This window comes from Podarcis melisellensis (genome assembly GCF_964234715.1).
Source record: "Podarcis melisellensis genome assembly, chromosome: 3".
Classification (NCBI taxonomy): Eukaryota; Metazoa; Chordata; class Lepidosauria; order Squamata; family Lacertidae; genus Podarcis; species Podarcis melisellensis.
The window spans coordinates 7,458,363-7,475,323 of record NC_138530.1 but is presented as its reverse complement, the minus strand read 5'-3'; the positions used below and the strand labels follow the sequence as shown (position 1 = coordinate 7,475,323).

The following is a 16,961-nucleotide window of genomic DNA, read 5'->3' as shown; positions in this document are numbered from 1 at the left end:
CATGGACCAGAGCACGCCAGGCACTCCTGTCTTCCACTGCCTCCCGCAGTTTGGTCAAACTCATGTTGGTAGCTTCGAGAACACTGTCCAACCATCTCGTCTTCTGTCGTCCCCTTCTCCTTGGGCCCTCTATCTTTCCCAACATCAGGTTTTTTTCTGATGTTCTGTCTTCTCATGAGGTGGCCAACGTATTGGAGTCTCAGCTTCACGATCTGTCCTTCCAGTGAGCACTCAGGGCTGATTTCCTTCAGAATGGATAGGTTTGATCTTCTTGCAGTCCATAGGACTCTCAAGAGTCTCCTCCACCACCATAATTAAAGGAAGCATCAATTCTTCAGCGATCAGCCTTCTTTATGGTCCAGCTCTCGCTTCCATACATTGCTACTGGGATAACCATAGATTTAACAATAAGGACCTTTGTTGGCAAGGTGATGTTTCTGCTTTAAAAGATGCTGTCTAGGTTTGTCATTGCTTTTCTCCCAAGAAGCAGGCATCTTTTAATTTCATGGCTTTTGTCACCATCTGCAGTGATCATGGAGCCCAAGAAAGTAAAATCTCTCACTGCCTCAATTTCTTCCCCTTCTATTTGGCAGGAGGTGATGGGACCAGTGGCCATGATCTTTGTTTTTTTGATGTTGAGCTTCAAAACATATTTCGTGCTCTCCTCTTTCACCCTCATTAAAAGGTTCTTTAATTTCTCCTCACTTTCTGCCATCAATGTTGTGTCATCTGCATACATCTATATATTTATCTGCTGGTGTGGTAATGGGAGATGCTATCCTGTGTGGCTTCTCTGAGGATGCTACATCCACCCACATGGTTGCCCTGATGGATATTTGAAAGCCAAGCAGGTAGATCATGTGCCCTCATTTCTGCAAACATAGCACAGCATTGTGTTCAGCCTCTTGCTATCTGAGTAGTAAGCCTTCTAAGCTTCAGCAAGCGAATATATTACAGCACGTTGTACAATAATTTCCTACCACAACATTTAGATGCAAAGGAACACACAAAGAACATTTGACCCATTGGCATTTCAAAACATATCATAAAGGGACCTTTATCCCGTAATAAGCTACTCCCACCACTTTCAAAAGAACCCTATGACCCATCTTCATTGCCTAGTTGTCGTTAGCATAGAATCTTTAATAATTTCAAAGTGAAGATTTGTTTAATAATAATAATAATAATAATAATAATAATAATAATTTATTTTTATATTCCGCCCATCTGGCTGGGTTTCCCCAGCCACTCTGGGCAACTTCCAACAGAATATTAAAATGTAATAGTCTATTAAGCATTAAAAGCTTCCTTAAACAGGGCTGCCTTCAGATGTCTTCTAAAAGTCTGGTAATTGTTTTTCTCTTTGACATCTGGTGGGAGGGCTGAAGAGCCCCAAATGCATTCTTGCAAAGGGTGGTGATAAAGCTGGAATTGTTGATTCCACAAGAAGAGATGAGGTGCTGTCCCATCACTCAGAGGCAGCACTGAAATATTTGGAAAACAGAAATCAACATTGACTATAGGGAAGGGGGGCGGCCAGGTTTCTGCTACACTTGCGGAGTCTGCCCTGTCACTCACAATCAAATAATGGATGAGTGAGATTTTATTCTGGGCATGTCTAGCATTCAGCAAAAGCACCACCAGGCTAGAGGGTCGGCTGAGCTGTGTCACCAGGTTCCAAAATGAAGTTGTTGAAGCAGAGGAAGAAAGGGTTTTGATGGGACTAGCCTAACTCCTCGACCCTGTATGACTTTGCTCACCACCACACAGGGCCAGGCCACTCATGAGGCAAGGTGTGAGGTGACTGCCTTGGGTGGCAGGATCCAAAGGGGCAGCAGATCTGGCCACAAGGAACATACCGTCTGTCGCTGCTGCTGTGGTGGGAAGAATAACTGGGGCATAGTACTTCAAGGGCGAATCTGTCATCTCCACAGCTGCTCCCTGCAATGTCACCTCTACAGCATCCTCTTGATGAATAGGAGGCACTGCTGGTTTCCTCCCACCCATGTTCCCAGTGTAGATCTTCACTTGCCACTTCTTGCCTGACTGGGAGGTGCCATTTTGTCTTTGGCCTCAGGGCCCAAAATTTCTCAGGCCAAACTTGCCTGCACATTTCCCACTAACAACCACCCCAGGGGGGACACTGCCATTCGCATCCCACCTCTCTCGACTGTGTCCCAAACAATGTGACATCCATATGAAACCGTGTGTTTGGGTGTGTTGTGTTCATTATTCTTACATTACACAGCAATTGTAATACCGACGACATTCTCCGATTTTGAAACGTGGTGGAGGACACATAAAGTAGATGCACATACCCCTGAATAAACGACATGTTTGTACGCCTTGGATGTCAGTTCTTCCGGCAACAGAGCAGAACTCAATAAAGTAGGCAGGCAGGTAGGTAGGTAGGTAGGTAGGGAAGGACGGATGTGTCCTGCCTAGAAGATTTAGTTCAGATCTCTATCTGTCACTTTGGGAAGCAACCTGAATTGCTCCAAGTAGTTCTGTGGTCTGTCCAATGGCGCCTTCAGTTTGGGAGGCTGCAGGGATCAAGTGCATCCCCCAAACTCTGAATATTTTCACAAAACATCTCTTCCGCATCCAGAGATTTGACGTGTATTATCAGCCAGTTACAGATAGGTAGCCGTGTTGGTCTGCCATAGTCAAAACAAAATAAAAAAATTCCTTCCAGTAGCACCTTAAAGACCAACTAAGTTAGTTCTTGGTATGAGCTTTCGTGTGCGTGCACACTTCCTTCAGTGTATCTGAAGAAGTGTGCATGCACACGAAAGCTCATACCAAGAACTAACTTAGTTGGTCTTTAAGGTGCTACTGGAAGGAATTTTTTTATTTTATTATCAGCCATTCACTGATGTTCCAGAGCTCAAATTCTTCTCTACACCACCTGATTCCCAAGACTGGATGTCAGGGTATGGACCTGCTCTGGATGAGGTCATTCTCCTCTGAATAAGCAGCTGCATAGCTTGGAGTGCTCCTGGCTCCACAGGTGTCACTTGCGGCCTTAGGAGTGCCCTGTGTCTTCCATCAGCTTTGGCTGGTGACCTAGCCGCACTCCTCTCTGAACAGGGACAGACCCACGTCTGGTATATTAGGTTACTGCAATGAATTCTACATGGGGCTGCCTTTGGAAGTATTATGGAAACTGCAGCTAGTGCAAATTGCTGACCAGGATCAGAGGTTCTGAGCATATCACTCTTCAATCTTGTTATGACCATACCGGGTTTCGATTTCTTTCTGGGCTCTATTAGTTTCTGGATCCTGATACAGGGGATTATGGGTTGGGGGGAGTGCTGATGCCCTCAAGACCTATTTGTAGGCTTCACAGAGGGATTCGATAGAATATGAAGAGAACAGAATGCCCAGAATTAAGTTTAAGATCTTAACAGATGTAAAAGACAGAGGGGGGTTTGCCCTGCCGGACTTGAGGCTTTATTATGAGGCAGCAGCTTTCTGCTGGCTAAAACAATGGCTACTGCTTGAGGACACAGACATCTTAGATCTAGAAGGTTATGATAATAACTTCGGCTGGCATGCGTATCTTTGGTATGACAAGGTGAAAGTGCATAAAAGTTTTAAAAACCATATAGTAAGGAAGGCTTTGTATAATGTTTGGATTAGGTACAAAGATTTAATGGAAAACAAAACAAAACCCCTAGATGGTTATCACCAATGGAAGCAAAAGCAGTTAAAAAACTTAACATGGACTCAAACTGGTTAAAATATGATGAAATTTTAGAAAATGATGGAGAAAAGTTTAAATTAAAGAGTTATGAAAAATTAAAACACAGAGTTAGGGATTGGCTACATTACCACCAAATAAATGAAGTGTTTAAGCTGGACAGGAAAGTAGGATTCCAGAGTGAAAAGTCTAACTAGAAACGGAACTGTTAGAATCCAATACAAAAAATTTATCTAGAATGTATAATCTGCTGCTGAAATGGAATGTACAGGATGAAACGGTAAAATCAGCAATGATCAAATGGGCACAAGATGTTGGTCATGACATTATGTTTGCTGACTGGGAACAGTTATGGACCACCGGTATGAAATTTACAGCATGTACTGCTTTGAAAGAAAACATTATGAAAATGATTTACAGGTGGTACATGACCCCAGTCAAGCTTGCTAAGATTTATCATTTGCCTGATAATAAGTGTTGGAAATGCAAGGAAGCTGAAGGAACTTTCTACCATCTTTGGTGGACCTGCCCAAAAATTAAGGCCTACTGGGAAATGATCTATAATGAAATTAAGAAAGTCCTTAAATGGACGTTTTTAAAGAAACCAGAGGCTTTTCTTTTGGGCATGGTGGGCCAACTGGTACCGAAGAAGGATAAGACATTCTTTATGTATGCAACTACGGCAGCAAGAATTCTTTTAGCAAAGTATTGGAAGATGCAAGAACTACCCACACTGGAGGAATGGCAGACGAAGGTGATCGAATATATGGGACTGGCAGAGATGACCGGCAGAATCCGAGACCAGAGGAAGGAGGCGGTGGAGGAAGATTGGAGAAAATTTAAAGTATATCTTAAGAACTACTGCAAAATATTGGAGGGTTAAGATGTTGAGAGGCTAGAAACAAAGAATTACAGCTGTAAATCGTAAATTAAAGGGGAAAACTTAATGAGAATATATAAAGAAATGGACTGAAGGGTTGCTGACACATTATAAAATAACAATGCAGAGAAGGGGAGGTATGGGGAAGTCATGTTTTATGTATTCGTTTGTGATGTGTTTGTTTTTCCTTTTTCCTTTACCCTTGTTCCCTGTTTTTTCTGTTTTGTAAAAATAATAAAAAAATCATTATAAAAAAAAAATGAAGAGAACAGAATGCTGAAGTAGGTGGACCTTTGGCAGTTCTGATCTAATTTTATTCTAATATTGTGTAGCCTAAACCTTTTTATAAATCACTGTTCCCCAACAGAGCTCAGGAAATTCTTATGTAATAACATACCTGGATTGAGAAAGATTGTGAAGGTGAAGAGAGACAGAAGAACATATCGGGTTTTCATCATTATGATAAGGCAGAGGCAAGATGCTCAGTTGGGAACTGAAAATAATAGAAACAACAGACAATACTTTAAAAAAAAACCAATAATGGTGGTGAGCATACTTCACTTTCAGAATGAAAGAACAGGCTGCATCTGAGAGCATTCTGTGCCTATAACTTTGTTTCCAATAACAGGTAATGAAGTAAGCTTTTTATAGATCTTTCTTACAAAGCAAAAATACCACAAGATAAAAAGATGATTAAGCAACAATACAATAATATATGAAACCAGTAAACTTAAAGACACAAAGGAAAAAAGAAAAAAGAAATTGCAAAGCCCTGTGCTAGACTAATAGCTAATTAATAACTTTAAGAGTGGTCAACCAACTTTCTTAATCCAGCAGAAGGAAAGAAATAATAAAAAATTAAATAAATAAATCTTTCTCTGTGTTTGGTTCTTATATCTTACATAAATTCAAGGATTAGTGGAATTGTATAGTTGGAAGGGACCACAAGTGTCATCTAGTCCAACCCCATGCAATGTAGGAATCCATTTTGTCCAACATGAGGCTCAGATCTATGACCTTGATATTTATTATTCTTAAACTTATTCTTATTATATTGATTGAATTTATATACTACCCTATACCTTGAGATCTCAGTCTGAATATTAAGAGCTCGTGCTATACAGGCTGAGCTATCCTAATTCCTAAATAATTAGTTAGTTTCACCATTGCTCCAGAGTCCCATATCTTTATATGGGAGATGGAACTGTTATACTTCTACACTGTCTTGAGTCTCATTTCATGTCCAAGGAAAAGTGATTTACTTATTTTTTATATTGTTAAAAGGTCATCAGTCAGAAGCCATGCCAAGCTACTGTAAGTGATAAAGGGATCTGCCTGTAATTCCTAATCTACCCTTGGTCCACAACTGATTTTTAACATTTTTCAGATTACAAAATATTAAACCATGGAAGCTATAGGAGATAGATGTCATGCCAGAAGAGTGTTCTGGCAAATGTCTAGGGAAATATTAGAGGTTTTCCTTATACAGTGGTACCTCAGGTTACATACGCTTCAGGTTACATACACTTCAGGTTACCGACTCTGCTAACCCAGATATAGTGCTTCAGGTTAAGAACTTTGCTTTAGGGTGAAAACAGAAATCGTGCTTCCACGGCGCGGCGGCAGCAGGAAGCCCCATTAGCTAAAGTGGTGCTTCAGGTAAAGAACAGTTTCAGGTTATGTACGGACCTCCGGAACGAATTAAGTACTTAACATGATGTACCACTGTAGATGGAGCAGCATATGGAGTTTAGCACATATGGAAGTAGGTATGGAGAGTCACAACTGCAAGCCTTTCATTCATGTAGGAAATATGCCAGCATAAAGTCACAATGAGCTTTTAACGGATTCTGGCTCATGGGCACAATGTTCTCCCTGAGATCTCCCTTGTTTTCAGGGCTCCCTGGAGAGATGCTGTAACTACAATACACCATAAGACCTGTGATACATATGTGATGACGTGCATCCTTCTCTATCTTACCCTGTTTGTCTCAAATGCCAAATGTTTTCAAAAGTGCAATGGGAAAATAATTCAGAGGTATGTGCATAATATTAAGGACATTAGAATATGACTTTCTCTAAATATCACCAAATAGCTGCAAGATATTTGATTTTCGCAGCTAGTTCTCAGAGCAGAAAAACAAGCAACTCCAACCTCTTTTAAATGTTGGGTTTGCCACAGAACACAAGGAAAACTTTCATACAGTACTGTATTCTCCATCACTGGCAAAGAAAGTAGAAAGTAGAAAGTTAGGCTGGAAATACTCTTCCTGCCGTTCAAGTTATCCCCAGGCCATTCCTACCTTCTCACAGCAACACTATGGTTGGATAAGAAATTGGAGTCAGCTTGAGAAAATTTGTAGCTCTGAATATAACTTCTTGCAGGTGGTGGGTTAGAGAGAGTGATGAACGTTTCACCTACTGAATTCGGCTTGGCAGGAAGCTTTTTATAAGCCCACGTGTCTAGTGGCACAAAGGATCCTCCCAGACTCCTTGCATTTGATTGGGTCACGCTGATAATGAGTCCAGATGCAAGGAAGACTATGCAGTACTCAGACCAAAATGAAACGAAAGATTTGATTGGCTCGCTGCCCCCATAGAGTGGACCTTCATAACTACTTTCCCCCTCAGTCTCGCCCAAGCCTGCAAGCACCTGAACTAGGGACCCTGTACAAAACCACCCTCAATCTCCCCCATAGAGCTAGTCTTCTCACATTGGGTTCCCTGACCAACCTCTGTTTTGAGACATTTGAAAGGGGCTAAATCTGAGACAGATGGAACTGATATGACATCATCAGTTCTTAGCTTCCTACCAGAACTCGCAGCTTTCCAAAAGAAACTAGATAGGTGTCTGCAGTTTCCAAATACCAAAATTGGTAAAGAATGTGAGTTATAATGAATTTGGAACTTATTATTAATAGTTCTTTATATGGGAGAGAAAATATAATCCATATTTGAATAGAAATACAGGACACATTTACAAAGGAAGCTTTGCAAGTCAAGCCAGTGGTCTATGTAGGTCAGAATTATCAAGAATGACTGGCAGCAGCTCTCCAGTGTTTCAGGTGTGGCATCTTTTGCTGCAGCTGTGATTGGACCTGTGAGCCTCTTCATGCACAGCATCTCTCTACCATTGAGCTATTGACCTAGGTCAATTGCCCTTCTAATCCAGCATCCTGTGCTCACACTCGCCAACCAGATGCTTGTGGCTTTGTCAAGATGCTTGTGCAAGCAGGACCAGAGTTCAAGAGCACTCTACCCTCCTTAAACTTCCAGCAATTGGCATTTAGAAATGTTATTGCCTCTAACCATAGAGACAGAAGATAGCCCTCATGGCTAGCAGACATTGATAGTCTTCTCCTCCATGAATTTGTTTCTTCTTCTTTGATAGCATTTCTTTCTGGGAGTTGTTAACATGACACAAATCTCTAGATGACCACTCTACTAATGGGTTTCACAGGTTCTCCTGAAAACGATATTGTGTTACTGGGACAATATTTTGAATTAACTCCAGGCTATTTAAAGAAAAATGATATTTATAGTGGCTGGAGGCAATACTGATGGATTGAATTCAATCTGTGGGTTCAGTCGTGACATCTGAAGGCAGCCCTGATTAGGGAAGCTTTTAATGTTTGATGCATTACTGTATTTTAGTATTTTGTTGGAAGCCACCCAGAGTGGCTGGCGAGGCCCGGAAAGATGGGCAGGGTATAAATAATAAAATATTATAATATTATTATTATTCCATTTTCCTTAACACTAATGCAAGCTACCATTGTGGGGCAAGGAATTTGCTGTCAGTTCTCCAGGCAGATGGGACCATTTTGGAATGATTGACATGGCTGTAATGCTTCATGGATGCTTTGGAAAGACTTCAAACATTTCACCCACCCACCATCAGTGAGTTAAAATAAGAAGTGTTCTGCAGGTTTGCAGAGGGTTCATGTGGGTAGTATAATCAAAAGGCATGAATGCTAACTAGATATCATTGATAACATCACCCACTATCCTATTGACTTTGAGGCATCACCTAAGGACCATCTAATGCTCTCTGGGTGATTTGTTGGTCTGGGGAAATGTTTGTCTTTCCCCACAACTTCGGTCCATGCATTGGACAGTATTTAGAATCCTGCAGCCTCTTTCAGTGTGTGTGATGTGTTACACATTACACACACACACACACACACACACACACACACATATATATATACCACAAATACTAATATGTTTTCAGGTTTTTATTTTGACTTGGTATTCTACTGGTAATAATATTTGTACCATTTCTTTAGTTTCTTTGGCTTTCTTTTTGTCAAAGAAAAGTGATTAATAAGTAGTGTTAATAATAGTAATATTAAACCAGCCCAGTATTTTATGGTCTGATTGTAGAAATTTACAATGACAATGAAAAATATATTTTGAAACTACAAAATGCAGATTTCCCTCCCCTTCCACATTTGACTCATGTACCACCATCATCGAATAACGACTCCATCATTTAATAACTACGTTCAGAAAGAAAGGGACATAAAAGGAACAGTTCATCCCTTCTGATTTGTATTATTGTCCTTGCTGTTGTTTTTGTTGTTGTTGTTAAGATGGGAGCTTTAACTCAATCACAGCAGAGATTTATTCCTAGTGTTTCAGCTGCAGAAGAGCCAGAAGTGCATTCTTGGCAAGGGTCGTGATAAAGCTGGAATTGTTGATTCCTCAAGCAGAGATCAGATGTCTTCCCATCACTCAGAGGCAGTACTGAAATATTTGGAGAACATAATATTGACTACAGGGAGGGGTGTCAATTCTCAGTTACATATGCTATGTCAGGTCTGTCATTAACAATCAAATAATGGATATTTGAGGCTTTATTCTGGGCCGAGCAAGCATCTAGCATCAGCACTACCAGGCTAGAGGGTCAGCTGAGCTGTCTCTGCAGATTCTGAAACATATTTGTTGAAGGAGAGGAAGAAAGGGTTTTGATGGGACTAGCCTAACTCCTCGACCCTGTATGACTTTGCTCACCACCACACAGGGCCAGGCCACTCATGAGGCAAGGTGTGAGGTGATTGCCTTGGGTGGCAGGATCCAAAGGGGCAGCAGATCTGGCCACAAGGAACATATTGTCTGTTGCTGCTTCTGTGGTGGGAAGAATAACTGGGGCATAATACTTCAAGGGCGAATCTGTCATCTCCACAGCTGCTCCCTGCAATGTCACCTCTACAGCAACCTCTTGATGAATAGGAGGCACTGCTGCTTTCCTCCCACCCGTGTTCCCAGTGTAGAACTTCACTTGCCCCTTCTTGCCTGACTGGGAGGTGCCATTTTGTCTTTGGCCTCAGGGCCCAAAATTTCTCAGGCCAACCCTGCCTGCACATTTCCCACTACCAACCACCCCAGAGGTGACACTCCCACTCGCACCCTACCTCCCTCGACCGTGTCCCAAAAAAATATGACATCCATGTGAAACCCTGTGTTTGGGTGTGTTGCGTTCATTATACTTACGTTACACAGCAAACGTGAACCACACCACATTCTCCGATTTTGAAACGTGTTAGAGGACACCTAAAGAGGTAGCACATACCACTGAATAAATGACATGTTCGTACGCCTTGGATGTCAGTTCTTCCTGCAACAGAGCAGAACTCAATAAAGTAGGCAGGCAGGGAAGGAATCACTGTTCCCCAACCAGAGTTCAGGAAATTCTAAAGAAATAACATACCTGGATTGAGAAAGATTGTGAAGGTGAAGAGAGACAGAAGAACATATCGGGTTTTCATTATTATGATAAGGCAGAGGCAAGATGCTCAGTTGGGGACTGAAAATAAGAGAAACAACAGACAATACTTTTTTAAAAATAATGATGGCTCAAATTCACCCACAAAAACACTTTCAGAATGAAAGAACATACTTAATCTGAGAACATTCTGTGCCTTTAACTTTGTTTCCAATAACAGGTGATGAAGTAAGTTTTTTACATATCTGTCTTACACTGCAACAATACCGCAAGATAAAAAGATGATTAATCAACAATACCATAATATACGAGACTGGTAAACTTAAAGACACAAAGGAACCAGGAACGAAACCAAATTGCAAAGCCCTGTGCTATACTAATAACTAATAATTCTTACAGATGTCAACCCAGTTTCATAAGCAAGTATGCATAAATAAATAAATAAATCTTGTCTCTGCGTTTGTTTCTTATGTCTTACGTAAATTCAAAGATTCATAAAATTGTATAATTGGAAGGGACCACAGGTATCAACTTGTCCAACCCCATGCAATGTAGGATTCCATTTTGTCCAACATGGGGCTCAAATCCATGACCCTCATATTTATTATTCTTATTCTTAAACTTATTCTTATGCTTATTCTTATTGATTTAATTTATATACCACCCTATACCTGGAGGTCTCAGGGTGAATATTAAGAGCTCGCACTCTACAGGCTGAGCTATCCCAATTCCTAAATAATAAGTAATAGAATCATAGAATCATAGAGTTGGAAGAGACCACAAGGGCCATTGATTCCAACCCCCTGCCAAGCAGGAAACACCATCAGAGCACTCCTGACATATGGTTGTCAAGCCTCTGCTTAAAGACCTCCAAAGAAGGAGACTCCACCACACTCCTTGGCAGCAAATTCCACTGTCAAACAGCTCTTACTGTCAGGAAGTTCTTCCTAATGTTTAGGTGGAATCTCCTTTCTTGTAGTTTGGATCCATTGCTCCGTGTCACTTCTCTGGAGCAGCAGAAAACAACCTTTCTCCCTCCTCTATGTGACCTCCTTTTATATATTTGAACATGGCTATCATATCACCCCTTAACCTCCTCTTCTCCAGGCTAAACATGCCCAGCTCCCTTAGCCATTCCTCATAAGGCATCGTTTCCAGGCCTTTGACCATTTTGGTTGTCCTCCTCTGGACACGTTCCAGTTTGTCAGTGTCCTTCTTGAACTGTGGTGCCCAGAACTGGACACAGTACTCCAGGTGAGGTCTGACCAGAGCAGAATACAGTGGCACTATTACTTCCCTTCATCTAGATGCTATACTCCTATTGATGCAGCCCAGAATTGCATTGGCTTTTTTAGCTGCTACTGTTGGCTCATGTCAAGTTTGTGGTCAACCAAGACTCCTAGATCCTTTTCACATGTACTGCTCTCAAGCCAGGTGTCACCCATCTTGTATTTGTGCCTCTCATTTTTTTTGCCCAAGTGCAATACTTTACATTTCTCCCTGTTAAAATTCATCTTGTTTGTTTTGGCCCAGTTCTCTAATCTGTCAAGGTCGTTTTGAAGTGTGATCCTGTCCTCTGGGATGTTAGCCACCCCTCCCAGTTTGGTGTCATCTGCAAATTTGATCAGGATGCCCTTGAGTCCATCATCCAAGTCGTTGATAAAGATGTTGAATAAGACTGGGCCCAAGACAGAACCCTGTGGCACCCCAATAGTCACTCTTGTAGTTTCACCATTTCTGCAGAGTCCCATATCTTTATATACGACTATTTGGGAGATGGAACTATGATAGTTCTGCACTTCCCTGAGTCTCATTTCAGGTCCGAGGAAAAGTGATTTTGTTTTGATATTGTTAAAAGGTCATCAGTCAGAAGCCATGCCAAGCTACTTTGAGTGATAAAGGGGTCTGCCTGTAATTCCTAATCTACCCTTGGTCCGCCCCTGATTTTTACCATTTTTCAGATTGCAAAATATGAAACTACGAAAGCTGTAGGAGATGGATGTATTGCTAGAAGAGTGTTCTGGAAAATGTCTAGCGAAATATTAGAGGTTTTCCTTATGGGTGAAGCAGCATATGAAGTTTAACACATATGGAAGTAGGAGAGTCACAGATGTAAGGCCTATATACATGTACAAAATATGCCAGCATAAAGTCAAAATGAGCTTTTAGTGGATTCTAGTGGAGTATAATGTTACAAAGAACGTCTCTTCTTTTAAATGATTTTCAAATTGATGTGTTGCTTTTCCTTCCCTCTTCCTCAGCAACTGGGCATGCAGCGTTTTCAGAGTGTTTGGGGAATCATGGGCCAGGGACACAATATTCTCTTCGTTGGCCCTTGGGCACAATTTTCTCCCTGAGATCTCCCTTGTTTTCAGGGCTCCCTGAAAATATAACTACAATATACCATAGGACTTGTGATATATATTTGATGATGAGCATCCTTCTCTAGCTTAACCTGTGTGTCTCAAATGCAAAATGTTTTCAAAAGTGCAATGGGGAAATAATTCAGAGGTGTGTTCATAACATTAAGGACATTAGCCTGTAAGCATTCCCTGAATATGACTTTCTCTAAATATCACCGAATAGCTGCAAGATATTTGATTTTCACAGCTAGTTGTCAGAGCAGAATAACAAGCAACTCCAGCCTCTTTTAAATATTGTGTTTGCCACAGAACAAAAGGAAAACCTCCATATTCTCCATCACTGGCAAACAGCAGAGAGTGTTAAGTGCCAACGGGCTCAGAAGAAAGTTAGGCTGGAAAGACTCTCCCTGCAGTTCAAGTTATCCCCAGGCCATTCCTACCTTCTCCCAGCAACACACCAATAACCTTCTCCAGTAAGAGGTTGGATAAGAAATTGGAGTCAACTTGAGAAAATTTGTAGATCTGAATATAACTTCTTGCAGGTGGTGGGTTAGCGATAGTGATGAAAGTTTCACCTACTGAATTCGGCTTGGCAGGAAGCTTTTTATAAGCACAGGTGTCAAGGTGCACAAAGCATCCTCCCAGACTCCTTGCATTTGATTGGGAAAGGCTGATAATGAGTCCAGATGCAAGGAAGGACTATGCAGTGCTCAGACCAAAATGAAATGAAACATTTGATTGACTTGCTGCCCCCATAAAGTGGACCTTCATAATGACTTTCCCCCTCAGTCTCGTCCAAGCCTGCAAGCACCTGAACTAGGGACCCTGTACAAAACCACCCTCAATCTCCCCCATAGAGCTCAGGAAATTCTTATGTAATAACATACCTGGATTGAGAAAGATTGCGAAGGTAAAGAGGAACAGAAGAACGTATCGGGTTTTCATCATTATGATAAGGCAGAGGCAAGATGCTCAGTTGGGAACTGAAAATAAGAGAAACAACAGACAATACTTTTAAAAAAACAATAATGGTGGTGAGCATACTTCACTTTCAGAATGAAAGAACAGGCTGCATCTGAGAGCATTCTGTGCCTATAACTTTGTTTCCAATAACAGGTAATGAAGTAAGCTTTTTATATATCTTTCTTACCACAAGATAAAAGGATGATTAAGCAACAATACAATAATATTAGAAACCAGTAAACTTAAAGACACAAAGGAAGCAAGAAAAAACAAATTGCAAAGCCCTGTGCTAGACTAATAGCTAATTAATAACTTTAAGAGTGGTCAACCAACTTTCTTAATCCAGCAGAAGGAAAGAAATAATAAAAAATTAAGTAAATAAATCTTTCTCTGTGTTTGGTTCTTATATCTTACATAAATTCAAGGATTCGTGGAATTGTATAGTTGGAAGGGACCACAAGTGTCATCTAGTCCAACCCCATGCAATGTAGGAATCCATTTTGTCCAACATGAGGCTCAGATCTATGACCTTGATATTTATTATTCTTAAACTTATTCTTATTCTTATTGATTGAATTTATATACTACCTGTCAGGGAACTGCCATCGGAACCAGGAGTGGAGGTATGGCTCTCCAGCGTTGCTGGAGAAGGGCCCAGCAGGGAGAGAGGGGACTAATCCACTGAGGAAGGAAATCAGCGTGACACCAGGAAGAAAGGGGAGCAGGGGAGGGCTTCGGAGAGATGTCTCCAGGACTCTTCCACAGAAACTAGTGGGGAGAGCACAGGTCCTCCGCTGGCCACGCCCACCATGCGCAGAAGTCTTCCGCGCAGGGAGGCTAGGCGGAGACTTGGCGTCAAAGAACTTTTATGCTGGAAGAAGTTCAGGAAACGCCCACTGACAGATTCTGCCAGTGACTGACACAGCCGCGGAGTAAGGGCTGTGCAGCCAGGGAAAGGTTCAACCAGGCAACTTTGCCAAGAGTAGAGGCAACTTACACACGAGCAACCCCAATTCCCATTACACTACCTTATACCTTGAGATCTCAGTCTGAATATTAAGAGCTTGTGCTATACAGGCTGAGCTATCCTAATTCCTAAATAATTAGTTAGTTTCACCATTGCTGTAGAGTCCCATATCTTTATATGGGAGATGGAACTGTTATACTTCTACACTGTCTTGAGTCTCATTTCATGTCCGTGATTTACTTATTTTTTTTATTGTTAAAAGGTCATCAGTCAGAAGCCATGCCAAGCTACTGTAAGTGATAAAGGGATCTGCCTGTAATTCCTAATCTACCCTTGGTCCACAACTGATTTTTAACATTTTTCAGATTACAAAATATTAAACCATGGAAGCTATAGGAGATAGATGTCATGCCAGAAGAGTGTTCTGGCAAATGTCTAGGGAAATATTAGAGGTTTTCCTTATACAGTGGTACCTCAGGTTACATACGCTTCAGGTTACATACGCTTCAGGTTACCGAATCTGCTAACCCAGATATAGTGCTTCAGGTTAAGAACTTTGCTTTAGGGTGAAAACAGAAATCGTGCTTCCACGGCGCGGCGGCAGCAAGAAGCCCCATTAGCTAAAGTGGTGCTTCAGGTAAAGAACAGTTTCAGGTTATGTACGGACCTCCGGAACGAATTAAGTACTTAACATGAGGTACCACTGTAGATGGAGCAGCATATGGAGTTTAGCACATATGGAAGTAGGTATGGAGAGTCACAACTGCAAGCCTTTCATTCATGTAGGAAATATGCCAGCATAAAGTCACAATGAGCTTTTAACGGATTCTGGCTCATGGGCACAATGTTCTCCCTGAGATCTCCCTTGTTTTCAGGGCTCCCTGGAGAGATGCTGTAACTACAATACACCATAAGACCTGTGATACATATGTGATGACGTGCATCCTTCTCATCTTACCCTGTTTGTCTCAAATGCCAAATGTTTTCAAAAGTGCAATGGGAAAATAATTCAGAGGTATGTGCATAACATTAAGGACATTAGAATATGACTTTCTCTAAATATCACCAAATAGCTGCAAGATATTTGATTTTCGCAGCTAGTTCTCAGAGCAGAAAAACAAGCAACTCCAACCTCTTTTAAATGTTGGGTTTGCCACAGAACACAAGGAAAACTTTCATACAGTACTGTATTCTCCATCACTGGCAAAGAAAGTAGAAAGTAGAAAGTTAGGCTGGAAATACTCTTCCTGCCGTTCAAGTTATCCCCAGGCCATTCCTACCTTCTCACACCAACAATATGGTTGGATAAGAAATTGGAGTCAGCTTGAGAAAAATTGTAGCTCTGAATATAACTTCTTGCAGGTGGTGGGTTAGAGAGAGTGATGAACGTTTCACCTACTGAATTCGGCTTGGCAGGAAGCTTTTTATAAGCCCACATGTCTAGTGGCACAAAGGATCCTCCCAGACTCCTTGCATTTGATTGGGTCACGCTGATAATGAGTCCAGATGCAAGGAAGACTATGCAGTACTCAGACCAAAATGAAACGAAAGATTTGATTGACCCGCTGCCCCCATAAAGTGGACCTTCATAACTACTTTCCCCCTCAGTCTCGTCCAAGCCTGCAAGCACCTGAACTAGGGACCCTGTACAAAACCACCCTCAATCTCCCCCATAGAGCTATTCTTCTCACATTGGGTTCCCTGACCAACCTCTGTTTTGAGACATTTGAAAGGGGCTAAATCTGAGACAGATGGAACTGATATGACATCATCAGTTCTTAGCTTCCTACCAGAACTCGCAGCTTTCCAAAAGAAACTAGATAGGTGTCTGCAGTTTCCAAATACCAAAATTGGTAAAGAATGTGAGGTATAATGAATTTGGAACTTATTATTAATAGTTCTTTATATGGGAGAGAAAATATAATCCATATTTGAATAGAAATACAGGACACATTTACAAAGGAAGCTTTGCAAGTCAAGCCAGTGGTCTATGTAGGTCAGAATTATCAAGAATGACTGGCAGCAGCTCTCCAGTGTTTCAGGTGTGGCATCTTTTGCTGCAGCTGTGATTGGACCTGTGAGCCTCTTCATGCACAGCATCTCTCTACCATTGAGCTATTGACCTAGGTCAATTGCCCTTCTAATCCAGCATCCTGTGCTCACACTCGCCAACCAGATGCTTGTGGCTTTGTCAAGATGCTTGTGCAAGCAGGACCAGAGTTCAAGAGCACTCTACCCTCCTTAAACTTCCAGCAATTGGCATTTAGAAATGTTATTGCCTCTAACCATAGAGACAGAAGATAGCCCTCATGGCTAGCAGACATTGATAGTCTTCTCCTCCATGAATTTGTTTCTTC

At 41.4% G+C, this 16,961-nt stretch overlaps 2 long non-coding RNA genes across 2 annotated transcripts in view; one reads left to right on the top strand and one right to left on the bottom strand.

Annotated features, from left to right (window-relative positions):
• The window catches only part of LOC309365987, a 153,980-nt gene that overhangs the window by 7,421 nt on the left and 129,598 nt on the right, over nucleotides 1–16,961 (top strand). The window lies entirely within an intron of this gene.
• Nucleotides 1,271–13,243, bottom strand: LOC309365982. Its single transcript, XR_014166347.1, has 4 exons — nucleotides 13,115–13,243; nucleotides 4,977–5,076; nucleotides 2,240–2,359; nucleotides 1,271–1,484 (listed from the first exon to the last, which is right to left on the bottom strand). It is a non-coding gene; the product is annotated as an uncharacterized lncRNA (long non-coding RNA).